General features: G+C 45.0%; 1 pseudogene; it reads left to right on the top strand.

Moving 5' to 3' along the window:
* Positions 1–814: 814 nt before the first annotated feature.
* Positions 815–10,966, top strand: LOC120874069 (annotated as a pseudogene).
* The last annotated feature ends 3,782 nt before the right edge of the window (positions 10,967–14,748 follow it).

Below are 14,748 nucleotides of genomic sequence, written 5' to 3'. Positions count from 1 at the left end.
CTTTCTTTATAAATAGAAAGGAAGCACGCATGTTCAGTATGCATTCAGTCTCTTTGTAAATCAACCGACATGAATTAAATTCCTCTCTGTCCCCACTACACTCCCAACTCTAGGCAAGAAATAAAACCTGCAGAAACTGAAGGCTGATTCCAGCACATCGCTGTGGAGTTTTCATTCCCACTGTTCTTTGGGGGGAAAAAAATTAGTTGCTAACATTAAAATCAGTAGATTGTACATAAATATCCAAACTTTGGATTCTCTTGAAAACATGGCCAACTGGCCTGCTTTCCAGCATGGGTGAAGTGAAGGAAAGGCTGCTCCCAGTGGTAAGGCCTGTGCTGCCCAGGGTCCAACATGGCAACCTAGTCCTAGTATCATTTCTCTTGCCTCCTGGGGCCAAGAGTTTGTGAGAACTAGACTGCTAGCTATCTTAAAATAAAGACTACTTTTGTCTTGATCAACTTTGACTTTGAAGCCTTTAACCCAGAACCTAGCACACAATTATTCCTTGTATGTTTTTTGGATGATATAAAATATCTTGCGGATGCGTATGACATTTCTTCCAATACTGAAACCATGCAATTGAAGTACTGATCTGCCCTAAATCTTTGATGCAGACTGGCATCATAGGTGTCCCTGATGTCTGCCATTAGACTCATTAAATAAAGCCAGTTGTTTGTCCCTGGGCTGTCCATGAAGTCTTCACTTTACTATTTGACAACTTTACCTCCTAGCAATCTCCTCTCCAACAAAGACAGCAATGCATATCTCATGAAGTGGCTAGAAAGATGACATGAAACCAAGAATGTCGAGCATGGCCCCTAGTATCCATTTTCATGATGGTCTTAGCAGTTTTTTTCTCCAAGTAGGCAAGGTTCTCCATCTTTGTAGATGTCCATGCAGATCAGTTTGATTTTCCAGCCAAGCTTCAAGGAAGAGGTTACAGTTCAATTCTCTGTATTCTGAGAAGCTTCAAAGTCCACTCGCCAAGGACATTGATGGAGGTAAAGATTTTATCAAGATCTTTGTGCTTTTTTCAGACCTATTAGTGGCCTAAAGGACTAAACTAGGGCATGTCAGAGCATAAATAACTAGGGGCTCCCGGTCACCACTACATGATAAGAACCTGAACTTCCCTGAGTACTTGGAGCCAGGAAAGAAGCATGAAGTTGTGCTCTTTGATCTGGTGGCCTTCTCAGATTGCAGAGTCATGTAAGTATGGGGACTGTAAGCCACATCATATTCATTTCTGTGATTTTTCTTTTCACCTGATTATTCTATTCATCTGGTTTAGAAGGGAATGGAATATTTCCCTCACAATCTTAAAGTTCAACCCTTACTTATTGATAAGTACCTTGCTATAGGAACTGTGGGTCCCAAGGGTCTTGGTGTAGCTTTGCATAGCTGCACAACTCTTGGGTTCCAGTCATGTCATGACCTATTGAAATTGGAACTCCTTGCAATTTTCAGTGCACAGACAGTGCAGATGAAGGTATGGTCCTGTGGAAAAGCATTTTTTTACATTTTATTTAGCATGTCCTCTTTGTTCCCTCTCTACTTCAGTGTGTATATGTCTATGTCTGCATCTCTGTATCACTATCATTTATCTCTCCATCTCTTTGGAAGTCTCTGAGTGCATTTCTCTCTCTGTTTTTTTCCTTTAATTTTTATTTGACTCATCCTTCCTTCTCAAGCCTCTACATTTCCCTAACTTGTTCCCTATCCCCTGGATTCTTTCTTCAGCTATCTCTTTTCTTTCAACTTGGGAAGGATTGGGAGAGTTACTTATACACTGTTTTATATCTGACAAGCAGTGTGACCACAGCCATCTCACAAGTTCAGTTCAGTTCAGGCGCTCAGTCGTGTCCAACTCTGCGATCCCATGAATCGCAGCACGCCAGGCCTCCCTGCCCATCACCAAATCCCAGAGTTCACTCAGACTCACGTCCATCGAGTCAGTGATGCCATCCAGCCATCTCATCCTCTATCGTCCCCTTCTCCTCCTGCCCCCAATCTCTCCCAGCATCAGAGTCTTTTCCATTGAGTCAACTCTTCGCATGTGGTGGCCAAAGTACTGGAGTTTCAGCTTTAGCATCATTCCTTCCAAAGAAATTCCAGGGCTGATCTCCTTCAGAATTGCCTGGTTGGATCTCCTTGCAGTCCAAAGGACGAATCTTCTCCAACACCACAGTTCAAAAGCATCAGTTCTTCAGTGCTCTGCATTCTTCACAGTCCAACTCTCACATCCATACATGACCACAGAAAAAACCATAGCCTTGACTAGATGGCAAAGTAATGTCTCTGCTTTTGAATATGCTATCTAGGTTGGTCATAACTTTTCTTCCAAGGAGTAAGCGTCTTTTAATTTCATGGCTGCACTCACCATCTGCAGTGATTTTGGAGCCCCCCAAAATAAAGTCTAACACTGTTTCCACTGTTTCCCCATCTATTTCCCATGAAGTGATAGGACAAGATGCCATGATCTTCATTTTTTGAATGTTGAGCTTTAGGCCTACTTTTTCACTCTCCACTTTCACTTTCAAACCTCTTGCATTTTAAATTCCTCCCTTGTAAAAGAGGACAGGAATCCCCCTTCTACCTCCTTCCCTGAGCTTCTATGAGAAGTATACATTGGGGAGGCAACCGCAATGCTAGTGGCTGTCATTGTTGAGACTTTCTATTTATCAGGCACCTTATGTCCATCACTTCACTATCCCCAAGATGTCCTATTTGGAGGGTTTGAATCATTACATTCCATACATACATACTGAGACCCCACATGGTCTTATGGCTTATCCAACATTACAGAACAGAATCTTTATTCAAACCTATGTCTTTGTCATGGTATATGCATAAAATTCTGATAATAAAGTGACTCATAAAAATGATTGGAAAATACACAGGGCCATTTCAATGACAGTTATACCTTAACACTGACAGCTAATTGTAGCTTCTTTGTTTTCTTTGTCAAATGTTCAATGAAAGAATACCTCTAACAAAAGTGAAGACCATGAGAAAAACCCTAAGTGAAAAAAACATGCTGAACAATTTCCTGAAGGAACATGCTTACAGACTGTCCCAGATTTCTTCTCGTGGCTCAATTATAACTATTCATCCCCTGAGCAACATCATGGATGTGAGTGTTTTGGGTGGATGGTGCTCCACAGCGCCCCCTGGTGCTCTAGCCTAGCACTGGGGCTCATCTGGAGGTGACAGGTGAGATGTTGGGGCTGGGGCTCCTGCAGGAGGCAGAAACACTGAGCAAAAGATGCCCAACCCAGAGGAGAAGGCACTATCATCCTCAACTCTTTGTCTTGGTGACTGGGCCCAAAACTTACCAGGTGGCAGGTAAACTTCCATTTCTGTGTCAAAGATATGTCATTAGTTTGATGGATATTGTTCCTTCTGAGGAGAAGGCAATGGTGACCTACTCCAGTGTTCTTAACTAGAGAATCCCAGGGACAGAGGAGCCTGATGGGCTGCTGTCTATGGCGTTGCATAGATTCAGACACGACTGAAGCAACTTAGCAGCAGCAGCAGCAGTTCCTTCTGAACTAAGGGAGTCACTCAGTTACAGATGAAGAGTGAACCATCTCTGATCAAAAGGTAGAACCAACTGCAAAGCAATTGTGAATCCCCAGACAGAGGAATTCAGTTTCCACAGATGCAACTACCACAACAGTAAAAAGTTATTGAACCTGTATTCCGTGTAAGGCCATAAGAATCTAACACTGGGGTTACTGTTCTTAGATTAGAAAAAGGGCTTATTTTGCCTTCAATAATGCCCATGCCAACCTGAGGGATAGGCAAAAACTAAACACATGTCAAATGAAAAAGTCACCTGTGTGGTGTTGATTGGATGTGGTCTGAGTTTGGAGGAAGTGGCTGGGGTTGATCAAGAAGGACCTCCTGGATAAGGCTGGGTTTGAAGAAACTACAGAGCTTCTCAAATGAAGGGACCAGCACTTCCCTGGGTGTCCAGCTTCCTGGAGGTCCAGTGGTTATGCCTCTGGGCTTCCAATGCAGGAGGTACCACTTCAACACCGGGTCATAGAATCAATATCCTGCATACAATGTAGCACAGGAAAAAATATCAAATGCAAGCACCTCTGTGATCAAAGGCTTTGAGCTGCACAGTGGTTAGAAAGTGATCTCAAGAGATATTTCACACCCAGAGGGAGGCAGCAGTGTGGGAAGAGAGGGTAGCCAGTTCTGCACTAATCCACTCCCTCTTTCTCCCTGTAGATGCTCTACGAGGGTAACATCACCATTGGAACACCCCTCAGAAATTCCAGGTTGTCTTTGACACAGGCTTACCTGACTTGTGTGTGCCCTCCCTCTTTTGCCCCTGTTCAGCCTGTGCCCTGCAGCCCTGTTTTCCACCCTTGGCACCTGATGACACTCATCTCTTGTGTCTGCCATTACACAAGTTGGTTCAGACATTACAAGTCTTCCACCTTCCCGCCTACCCAAAATACCTTCAGCATCGCCTATGGATCTGGGAACATGAAGGGATTTCTTGCTTATGACACTGTTCGGGTAATGTGTTAACAGAAGCTGAATCAGGACTGGCTATGGAGTGACCCCTGCTTACAAAACAGATTCAGGACCATCTGGCAGGACCCATCCTAGCCTACCTCCCATAGATATTGGCCATCTTACCCACAGGATCCTGTCCCTGGGGAGGCAGTGCCCATGGTGACACATGAGCAAACAGATTAGCTAACCCAGAGAGTGACTTGAAGTGTGGACTTGCAGCTCCTCTGCCCATGAGAAGTTCAAGGTTTATTTTGCTAGAAGCGAAAAGGGGGGGGGAAGCACCTACTTTTATATTCACAGACTGTGCCAAGCACTTTCAGGTAATAACTGGTTTAATCCTGCAACAACCCCACACATTAGGTGGTCTGATTAGCTCATGAGACATATGAGGAAACTGAGGTACAGACAGCAAGAGCCTTGCTGAGGTCACACATGTAGTAAACAGTGGAACTGGGCTGGCTTTTCAGGACTGAAGTTGCTGTGGGGTGTTTAGGGACATTATAAAACTGATCTAGGGACCCTAGGGACAGTCAAGAGCTTCAAGTATTCAGAATGGGAAACTGGAGGCCAGACATGTCAGGGAGCCTGATAAATGAGTTCTCACTCTAGGGTGCCTTTGAGAGTCTAATAAAACCTATAGCCTGCCTCCCCAAAGTACTTGAGTAGTTCCCATCTCTCTCTTTCTCTCTCATACACACTCACACAAATACACACATATCCCCAAAAGTGAATTTCTCAGGCAGTAATTTCATAGATCCCTGCAAGCAAGATTGAGTTTTTGGATTCTGTCTTCCTGGACAGATGCAGAATTCCCAGTACATTACAGAGAATGCAGTCCATTCCTGTTATTAGGTCATACATAGTGATGCCAAAGAGAAGGCTATCTTGCTCTCGACTCATTTTCTCCACAAGGGGGCATGAATGGGTCCTGGCCTGACGCTTGGTTGCCCTACCTGTACAGAAGCCATAAGGCCAATTTGATTCACTCAGGTGGTGTTTTTCAGAGGGGCAGCTGTTTTAAAATTCACAGCCTCTCTCAAATGGAACCCAAATTCCCCTCCCAGCTTGGTCTAACCGTCTGAGATCCACCAAAGACACAGAACAGCCTCAATTCTTCTCTGAGGATCTAATGGCAATGCATGCCAGTCCAGTCCAAGCTCCACTTCACGTATCTGTAAGTGGGAACACTCTTCTCTCCCACAGATTGGGGACCTTGTAAGTACTGACCAGCTGTGCAGTCTAAGCGTTGTAGAATACGTGTGTGAGGGTGCACCTTTTGATGGCATCTTGGTCTTGAACTACCCCAACATATCCGTCTTTGGAGCTATCCCCATCTTTGACAACCTGAAGAATCAAGGTGCCATTTCTGAGCCTGTTTTTGCCTTCTACTTGAGCAAGTAAGTCTGAGATGGACAATCCCTTTCTCCATATTAGCTGTAAGATGCTTTCAGTTGCATGAAAATTATAGAACACTTGATAAAGAAGTATCCTGAGAGATAATCTAACTCAGGATAAATATAGCCTAAGGGCCGTACCTGGCTTCACCACCGGCATTAATAAATAATGTTTCATTGGAACACAACCCTGCTCCTGGTCTCAAGACCAGTAACTTGGTATAGGGGAGTGAGTGAGGAGGAAGGCTAATAGAAGGCAACAGGAAACAAGTTGGAGGAAAATGCAATAGGATTTGCTTATGAATTTGATAAGGAAGGAAGGAGAAGGATGGTGGATATCTTTCCTTCCTCATTGGCATTCCACTGGGAGCCCAGGACCACCTACCAACTTGCAGGAGCCAGTGAAAAATAAAAATGTGGGACACAAAACAAACGTGTGGGACCCCTTGTTCAAGAAATATTAGGCATTTCAAGACAGGAGAGCAGAGGTGGGGTCCCTTCTGAGTGCAGGGCCATTTGAACAGTAGAGGTCACAGGCCAGCGGAGCCAACTCTGGGTGACGTGAACCCACACCCTTAGAACTCCCAGGCTTTGACTTCCTGAAAAATGACAAGCTGGACAAGGAGAAAGCCATTATGCTTCAGCACCATGTCCTCTGAGTGTATCTGAGCACTCAGGTCACAGGAGATCCACGCGTCTTCAGAAGACAGAGTGGGTGGAGCCCAGCCAGGTGACTCAGCTTCTAACCTCCTCTGTGCCACTCATTAGCCAGTAACCAACCTCAGTCTGGATCTCAATCGCTCCTAGACTCGATTTCTTCATCTGTACATGGGGACCTTATTAGGGCCGTGATGGGTGGACCAGCACAGCTCTAAGACAGTGCTGTTGTTACTGTCCTCCAAGGATTCCCCCACCGCCACCCCCTGGCTCTTCTCTATACACATGCAAGGCGAAAGGCAGTGTGGTGATATTTGGTGGGGTGGATAAATCCTGCTACCAGGGAGTGCTCAACTGGGTACCATTTATTGAAGCGGGTAACTGGAGTGTACACATGGACTGGTAAGCCTCTCCCTCTGATGGTCAGCCCAAGTGATGCTCCCGCTACTGTACATGGACACAGGCAGACACACACAAATGCATTCTCAGACACACAGTCACACAGACATATACACCACCTACAACGACACAGACAAACACACAGACACATGAAAACACACAAGCAGACACATATAAACATGCACAGAGACACATAAACATGCATAGCTAGTCAGAGACACAAAAGCACACACAGAGACACATATGAACACACATACAAACACATATACAAACAAACACACAAGCACATAGATTGCAAACAACTCATGGTTTCATAATTACCCCAGGCCTTCTGACCAGGGCTCTGACCAGGGTCCTAAAAGGGTCTGGAGAGGTCTGTGCAGCTGGGAGAGGGCTGCACCCACTGCCCTGTGAGGCGTGGAGCATGATTAGAGGACTCTACAGTGTGGTGAACAGAGGACCAGGGAGAATTTCTCCAGCCTGAACATAGTCATAAGATGACCAACTGTCCAGGGCTACTTGGGAAGTTCTCAGTACAGATAAATATGAATTTAAAAACATGGAAAGTCCTGAGCAAATGGGTAGAACTGGTCTCCTAAGGGAGCAACTACTCAGCACTGTAGAGAAATTTGCTGAAGTCTTAAGACATGAAAGCAACTAATAAAAAAGACACCCCACGTACCTGGGCACACAGTAGGGCAGGGGCTATAACAGAGAATCAGGAAGGTGGGATCCAGGAATGACCTGAGGACAAGAGGCAATAATTGATAGGATTCTGTGTGATACCCTCAGAGAAAAGCTGACCTGTCCTTTGGGGTTTCTGTGGGCTAGTCATGTATTTCCTGACCAGGGTCTCAGGGTCTGAGCTGGTTGTAGGAACAGTGCTGGGAGACACCCTCTCCCAGAGGCACCCCTCTCTCCCCCAACTATGAGAATCTGCTGCCCCTGGGAATCTCCATGTTCACTCTGTGGTTGACCTGTTATTTGTTCCCCACCAGATACAACTCTCTGGATGGTTCTCATTCATTATTTTCACAGTCTTCATTCACTCACTAAACACACAAGCATTGGGCATCCACTGTGTGCCAGGCACTTTAAGGAGGCAATGTGAATAAAACTCGCCCTCACATCTAAGAAGGTAGATGCACAGGAAATGACACACACACATAGTGAATTGTGACTTTGGTACATGCTAGAGAGTACTCTTGCCTGGAAAATCCCATGGCAGAGGAGCCTGGTGAGCTGCAGTCCATGGGGTTGCTGAGGGTTGGACACGACTGAGCGACTTCACTTTCACTTTTCACTTTCATGCATTGGAGAAGGAAATGGCAACCCAATCCAGTGTTCTTGCCTGGAGAATCCCAGGGACGGGGGAGCCTGGTGGGCTGCCGTCTATGGGGTCGCACAGAGTCGGACACAACTGAAGTGACTTAGCAGCACCAGCAGACATGAGGAAGGGTCTACAGAAACTGTCAAGAAAGGAGACTGACAAACACTGGGGGAAAGACTTCCCTGAAACCATGACAACTAAGCTGGAATCTGGAAGATGAGAAGAAATTTGCTAGTCAAAGGGGTGGGGGCTCCTCTAGGAAGGATGACCAGCTTGTGTCAAGGTGCAAAAGATCCTGGTGTATTCAAGTACTGCATTCAAGGATGGAAAGGAAGGTGCTGTATTGGGAGCAAAGGAAAAGAGGGCAAGAGACAAAGGGCTGTTTAGGAGACAGTCGGGAAGGGGGCACCTCTGGGGAGACTCAGAGTAACCTTGATGCCCTCTCTGTCACACTGTCTCTCAGCATCTCCATGAAAAGAAAGGTTATTGCTTGTTCTGGTGGCTGCAAGGCCCTGTGGACACCGGGACATCACTGACCTTGGCCCAAGAAGACTGTTCAATAACATACAGAAGCTCCAGCTATGGGGTTGCAAGGTGAAGGGTCATGCTCCAGGGTCACTCCCAATATCCACGCACAAGAAGGATCTCCAGGGCCAACCTCTCTCCTTCTCTCTCTAACAGCACTACATTTCATGTTTTGCCGTCAATACCCTGCCCTCTATTATCTTCACCATCAATGGTATCAATTACCCAGTCCCAGCTCAAGCCTACATCCTCAAGGTGAGGAGAGAACCCTGAGGGGTGGTTCTCAAATAGGAACTTGAAATAACCCTCGGCCTGCTGCTGGGAGAAGGCCGCCCTCTGCAGGCCATCTCTCACTGTTGCAGATGCTGCTGAGCCCTGTGGCTGGGCCAGTGCCTGCCAGAAAAAAAAAAAAAAAAAAAAAACACTTGAGAGTAAAGGGCTATCTGGGACACTAATCATCCTGAAATAAATGTGGAGACACCACGCCATGCTGGCATGGTGGGAGTCACAAGGAGAGGGGAACACTCAAGTCTTCAGTGTTCCAAGAGCTTCAGTTCAATCTGAACCCTCAGATGGATGAACATGGAAAGTCAGCTCTAGCAGCCCCTGAAATAGGCCACGTTACAAGGAGAATGGCTGGGGACAGTCCAAGTGTAATATCCCACCATAGGGATTAACAGTCTCCCTTCCCTTCTCGCAGTTTTCCTGGTTTGGATGATAAATTACATGGTCAGCTTAGTTCTCGGCTGCTGTTTCGCCTTGCTCTACCAGGTGCCCCCTTTGTGATTTAGGGTACCGACCCCTCTGTGGGGAGGTTGGACACTAAGGTGAATAAAGGATGCACAGTGACTGCTCAGCCCCAGCACAGGGTGGAGGCTTCATGTCAGCTCCCTGCGGGGGTTTGTAACAGGCTGATGAATTCAAAGAAGGCTTTGAGGAAGGGAGGGAATTTCAGGAGTTGTAAAATCACAAACTCATTGAGCCATATGGAAGGTTGTTTGGTTCTAAGCAAACTTCACTGGATTCTAGGCAAATGGCATCCCAAGGTGCTCTGAGTTGAGGGACTTACTCATGGTGATGAGGGCTAGAACTGACCGATGGGGATGGGGAACCAGAGTATGTTACCAAACCAAGCCTTGAGTGGCCAAAGAGGGTGAGTGCGGATTGAAGGAGGCTTCCCAGAGTTCCTAAGTTAAGTCTTCAAGAACGGGCTGTGGGCACTACTCTATTTAAGATGGATAACCAACAACGAGTTACTGTGTAGCACAGGGAACTCTGCTCAATTATATGACAGCCTGAATGGGAGGGATATTTTGGGGACCAGGATACATGCATACGTATGGGTGAGTCCCTTTACTGTCCACCTGAAACTCAGAATATTGTTAATCAGCTATACTCCAATACAAAATAAAGTTTTGTTTTGTTTTGTTTTGTTTTGTTTTAAATTGTGGATTGTGGGGACACAGGAGGCAAACAGGCATTCTCTGCAGAGAAAACAAGGAGCAGGAGTCAGAAGGAAGGAAACAGGGAGTGAGGAGAATTATGGACACTCATTCTTTTCTAAAAATTTTATTGAACTGTGGCTAATCTTCAGTGTTGCGTTAAGTTTTGCTGCACAGCAAAGTGACTCAGTTTTAAACATAAAAATTATATACTATTTTTTTATTCTTTTCATGTGGTTTATGACTGGATACTTAATATACTTCATTATGCTCTACAGTAGGACTTTGTTGTTTGTCACTCTTCTGTATCCACAACTCCCAGTCCTTTCCTCCCCCACACTCTTCCTCAAGGAAACTGCATGTCTTGGCCCTTTTTGGTTTTGGATGAACTCTCATATCCCCTGCTGCTGAGAAAACCCCATGATACTTACCAAAAGAGGGAAATAAAATGAAGAATTGTGCTGGGTCTGGGTATTGGAGAAGTCCCAGGTAAGAGCTCAGGCTGACTGGTGTGTGTCTCTGACTCCTACAGGATTCTAGAGGCCACTGCTATACCACCTTTAAAGAGAACACAGTGAGGACATCTACAGAGAACTGGATCCTGTGTGACATCTTCCTGAGGCTGTATTTCTGTCTTTGACTGAGGAAATGACAGGATTGGCCTGGCATGGGCAGTGTAAATGCTTGATGTGGTTCAGGAATCAGTAAGGCCACTCTGAGCAAACACTTACTCACACTTAGGGCACTCCTGCCCAGGATGCTGGTGAAATGTATTTGGTGGTCTGCACACCCTATTCTCATGAAAGAATAAAGGGTTTCACTCTTAATGGTGCTGAAACAAATGGGTGCCTCTGTTTGAGTCTGGGAGGTGTACTAAGATTGGGAAGGATCTAGAACAAAGTCTGAATCACATTTGAGAGGAGACTACTCAAATTGGCCTCAAGGAAAGGGGAGACTCATTGAAATGATTCTGGGAATCCAGAACACAAGAATCAGAGCAAATATAAAGATCTCTGTGTCTGGACCCAAGAAATCAGAAGTTATCAGTTCTCAATTTCACACCCTCATTATTTCATTCCCTCTTCTTTGACGGTCTTAGCCTGACAACTTTCTTCCTTAAGGCTTCTACACCTAGTGAGGGAGTCCAAGCTACCTGCCCTAGGGTTTTATATCCTGAAGGCATCTCCAATAAGGAAAGAAAAGATTACAGACATCAGAGTTCAAGGGTGTTCCCTGAATGACCCACCTTAGATCACATGTACAGCCACAGATCAGTCATCTTTGCAGGAACATGGGGTCCTATGATTGGCTCTACATGGTCTTGTGGCCCTGACCCAGCAGCACATATGATTGTCAATTTCCTCCAGAACTACATGACTGAAGCTGGGGAGAGGCAGCCCCAAGGATAGCAACTGGGTGATGGTCTAGGCCATAGAAGAGTTTGTGATGGCCCACCAACTCCACCACCTCCTCATTCAGAGGAATTATAAGGGGTAATGAAATAGACTCTCTTCATCCCATCTCAGATGATCTTATCACTAGGCTTGTCCTCCAGGGGTGTTTGGGTGAGGTACTTCATGCAAAGCTCATTACTACTTGTTCCACACACCAGGCACCAGCTCTCTGCCACATATGCCTGCTCTGTCCTTTCCAGTCCTACCTGGTAAGTGGTGGCCCCAGTGGATCCCTGAGCCATCACCCACCTCCAGGGCCCAGAATGCCCTTCCTTGGCCTCTAATGCTGCTGGGGAGAATGCAACACAGATATCGGGGCACCCAGGGTACACAGAGCCTTCAGCCTTTCTGAGCTTCCTTCAGGGGTGGAGCTACAAATTATTTGCTTGGAGCTGCCATGGTTAGGCACTTTTGCAGTGGAAGCATCCGTTCCTTCCACCTGGAGGCTCTCAGTAGATGCCTCAGCTGAGACAGCAGGAGTCAGACATTGATTTCCTTTCTGAATGACTGGTTTGATCTCCTTGTTGCATAAGGGACTCTCAAGAATCTTCTCAAGCACCACAGTTCAAAAGCTCAATTTTTTGCCATCCACCCTTTCTTATGGTCCAGATCACACATCTGTACATGATAACTGGAAAAATCATAGCTTTGACACTACAGACCTCTGTGGCAAAGTGAGTCTCTGCTTTTTAATGCACTGTGCAGGTTTTTCATAGCCTTTCTTCCTTCCAAGGAGCAAGTGTCTTTTAATTCTGTGGCTGCTGTCAAGGTCCATAATGATTTTGGAGCCCAAGAAAATAAAATCTTCGCACAGTTTCCACTTTTCCCTCATCTATATGCCATGAAGTGGTGGGACTGGATGCCATGAATGTTGAGTATCTTTTTATGAATAGTTTTTTGAACGTTGAGTGTAAGCTAGTTTTTTCATCTCCTCTCCTCATCAAGAGGCTCTTTAGTTCTTCTTTGCTTTCTGCTGTTAGGGCAGTGTCATCTTTATATCTGTGGGTGTTGATACTTCTCTCAGCAATCTTGATTCCAGCTTGCGATTTATCCAGACCAGCATATTGAAAGATGTATCCTACATATAAGTTAAATAACAAAAGTGACAATGTATACCTTCTCATTCTCCCTTCCCAATTTTAAATCATTCAGTTGTTTCGTGTCTGATTCTAACTGCCGTATTTTGAGCTACATACAGACTATTCAGGAAACAGGTAAGATGATCTGATACTCCCATTTCCTTAAGAGTTTTCCACAGTTTGTTGTGGTCCACACAGTGAAAGTCTTTAGCATAGTCAATGAGCAGACGGAAATGTTTTTCTGGGATTCCCTTGCTTTTGCTATGATCCAATGGATGTTGGCAATTTGATCTCTGGTTCCTCAAACCAGTTTGTATATCTGGAAATTCTCAGTTCATGTACTGTTGAAACTTAGCTTGAAGGACATTGAACATTACCTTGCTAGCAAGTGAGATGAGCACAGTGGCATGATAGGTTGAACATCCTTTGGAATTGCCTTTCTTTTGCACTGAAATGAAAACTGACATTTTCCAGCACTGTGGCCACTGATTAGTTTTCCAAATTTGATGACATATTGAATGCAGCAGTTTTACAGCCACATTCTTTAGAATTTTAAACAGCTCAGCTGGAATTCCATCACCTTCCTTAGCTTTTCTTGTAGTGATGCTTCCTAATGCCCATTTGACTTCATGCTCCAGTATATCTGGCTTTATGTGAGTGATCCCAGCATCATGCCTATCCTGGTCATTATGACCATTTTGTATAGTTCTTCTGTGCACTCTTGCCACATCTTCTTAATCTCATCTGCTTTTGTTAGATCTTTGACTTTATGTCCTTTATTGTGCCCATCTAAGCATGAAGTGTTCCTCTAGTAGCTCCAATTTTCTTGAAGAGATCTATGCTCTTTACAATTCTACTGTTTTCCTGTAATTCTTGCAGTGTTGACTTACAAAGACTTTCTTATCCCTCCTTGCTATTCTCTGGAATTTTGCATTCCATTGGGTATATCTTTACCTTTCTCCTTTGCCTTTCCCTTCTCTTATTTTCTCAGCTGTTTTTAAGGCCTCCTCAGGCAACCCTTTTTTCTTCTCACATTTGTTTTTCTTGGGGATGGTTTTGGTGACCACCTCCTGTACAATGTAACAAACCTCCATCGATAGTTCTTCAGCCTTCCAGACCTAATCCCTTGAATCTATTTTTCATCCCCACTATATAATCATAAGGGATTTGATTTAGGTCATGGCTTAATGGTCTACTGATTTTCCTTACTTTCTTCAGTTGAAGCCTAAACATTGCTTGCTTCTGCCTAAGCAATAATGCCAGATGACCACCCACCACTTCCAATGGGTATGGAGCAAAATCACACAATTTGAGGACTGTTACCCTGTGTTTGTGCTTGGATTTTCACATGCTTAGCTGTGTGACCTTGATCAAGTCCCTTAACCTCAGTTTTCTCATCTGGAAAATGGGCACCATGATGATTTTTCACCTTCAAGATTGCATGTGTGACTGCAAAGAGCAAGTGGCCCAAGAGAGCTTTCTGGGTTCCTGAGTCTGGAACAAATATGATTTATTCTACCACCTGGGGAAAAGGAAATCTTCTGTTTAGAGGTTATGGCTGCCATCCCAAAGGCTAAATATTGATTCAAGCCGAATGACATCTATTTCTGAACCCTGACACAGAACTCTGACTGAGCCGATGCTTCTGTTTTCTGGGCTCCCACAAGAGCAAATGATTACAGGCTCAGATTACAGCCTTCCTCAGCCTTACCAGTCAGCCTTTCCTTATCAACTACTTCTCCCCTGAAATCACACTGCAAGGAAAGTTGTAAAGGCTCGTAGTCTCTTGTCAGTTTCCCACATCTCCAGCATAGCAAGAAGTAGTTGTTATACTTACTTGTCATAGCAACAGCTATGGCAACCTGTACAGTCCAATCTCAGCCTGTTAAATGAATCTGTCCCCTTTGGCCCCTCATGTTTAAATTACCT

The sequence above is a fragment of the Oryx dammah genome, unplaced genomic scaffold (genome assembly GCF_014754425.2).
Source record: "Oryx dammah isolate SB20612 unplaced genomic scaffold, SCBI_Odam_1.1 HiC_scaffold_15, whole genome shotgun sequence".
NCBI lineage: Eukaryota > Metazoa > Chordata > Mammalia > Artiodactyla > Bovidae > Oryx > Oryx dammah.
This window is presented reverse-complemented; position numbering and strand designations above follow the sequence as displayed.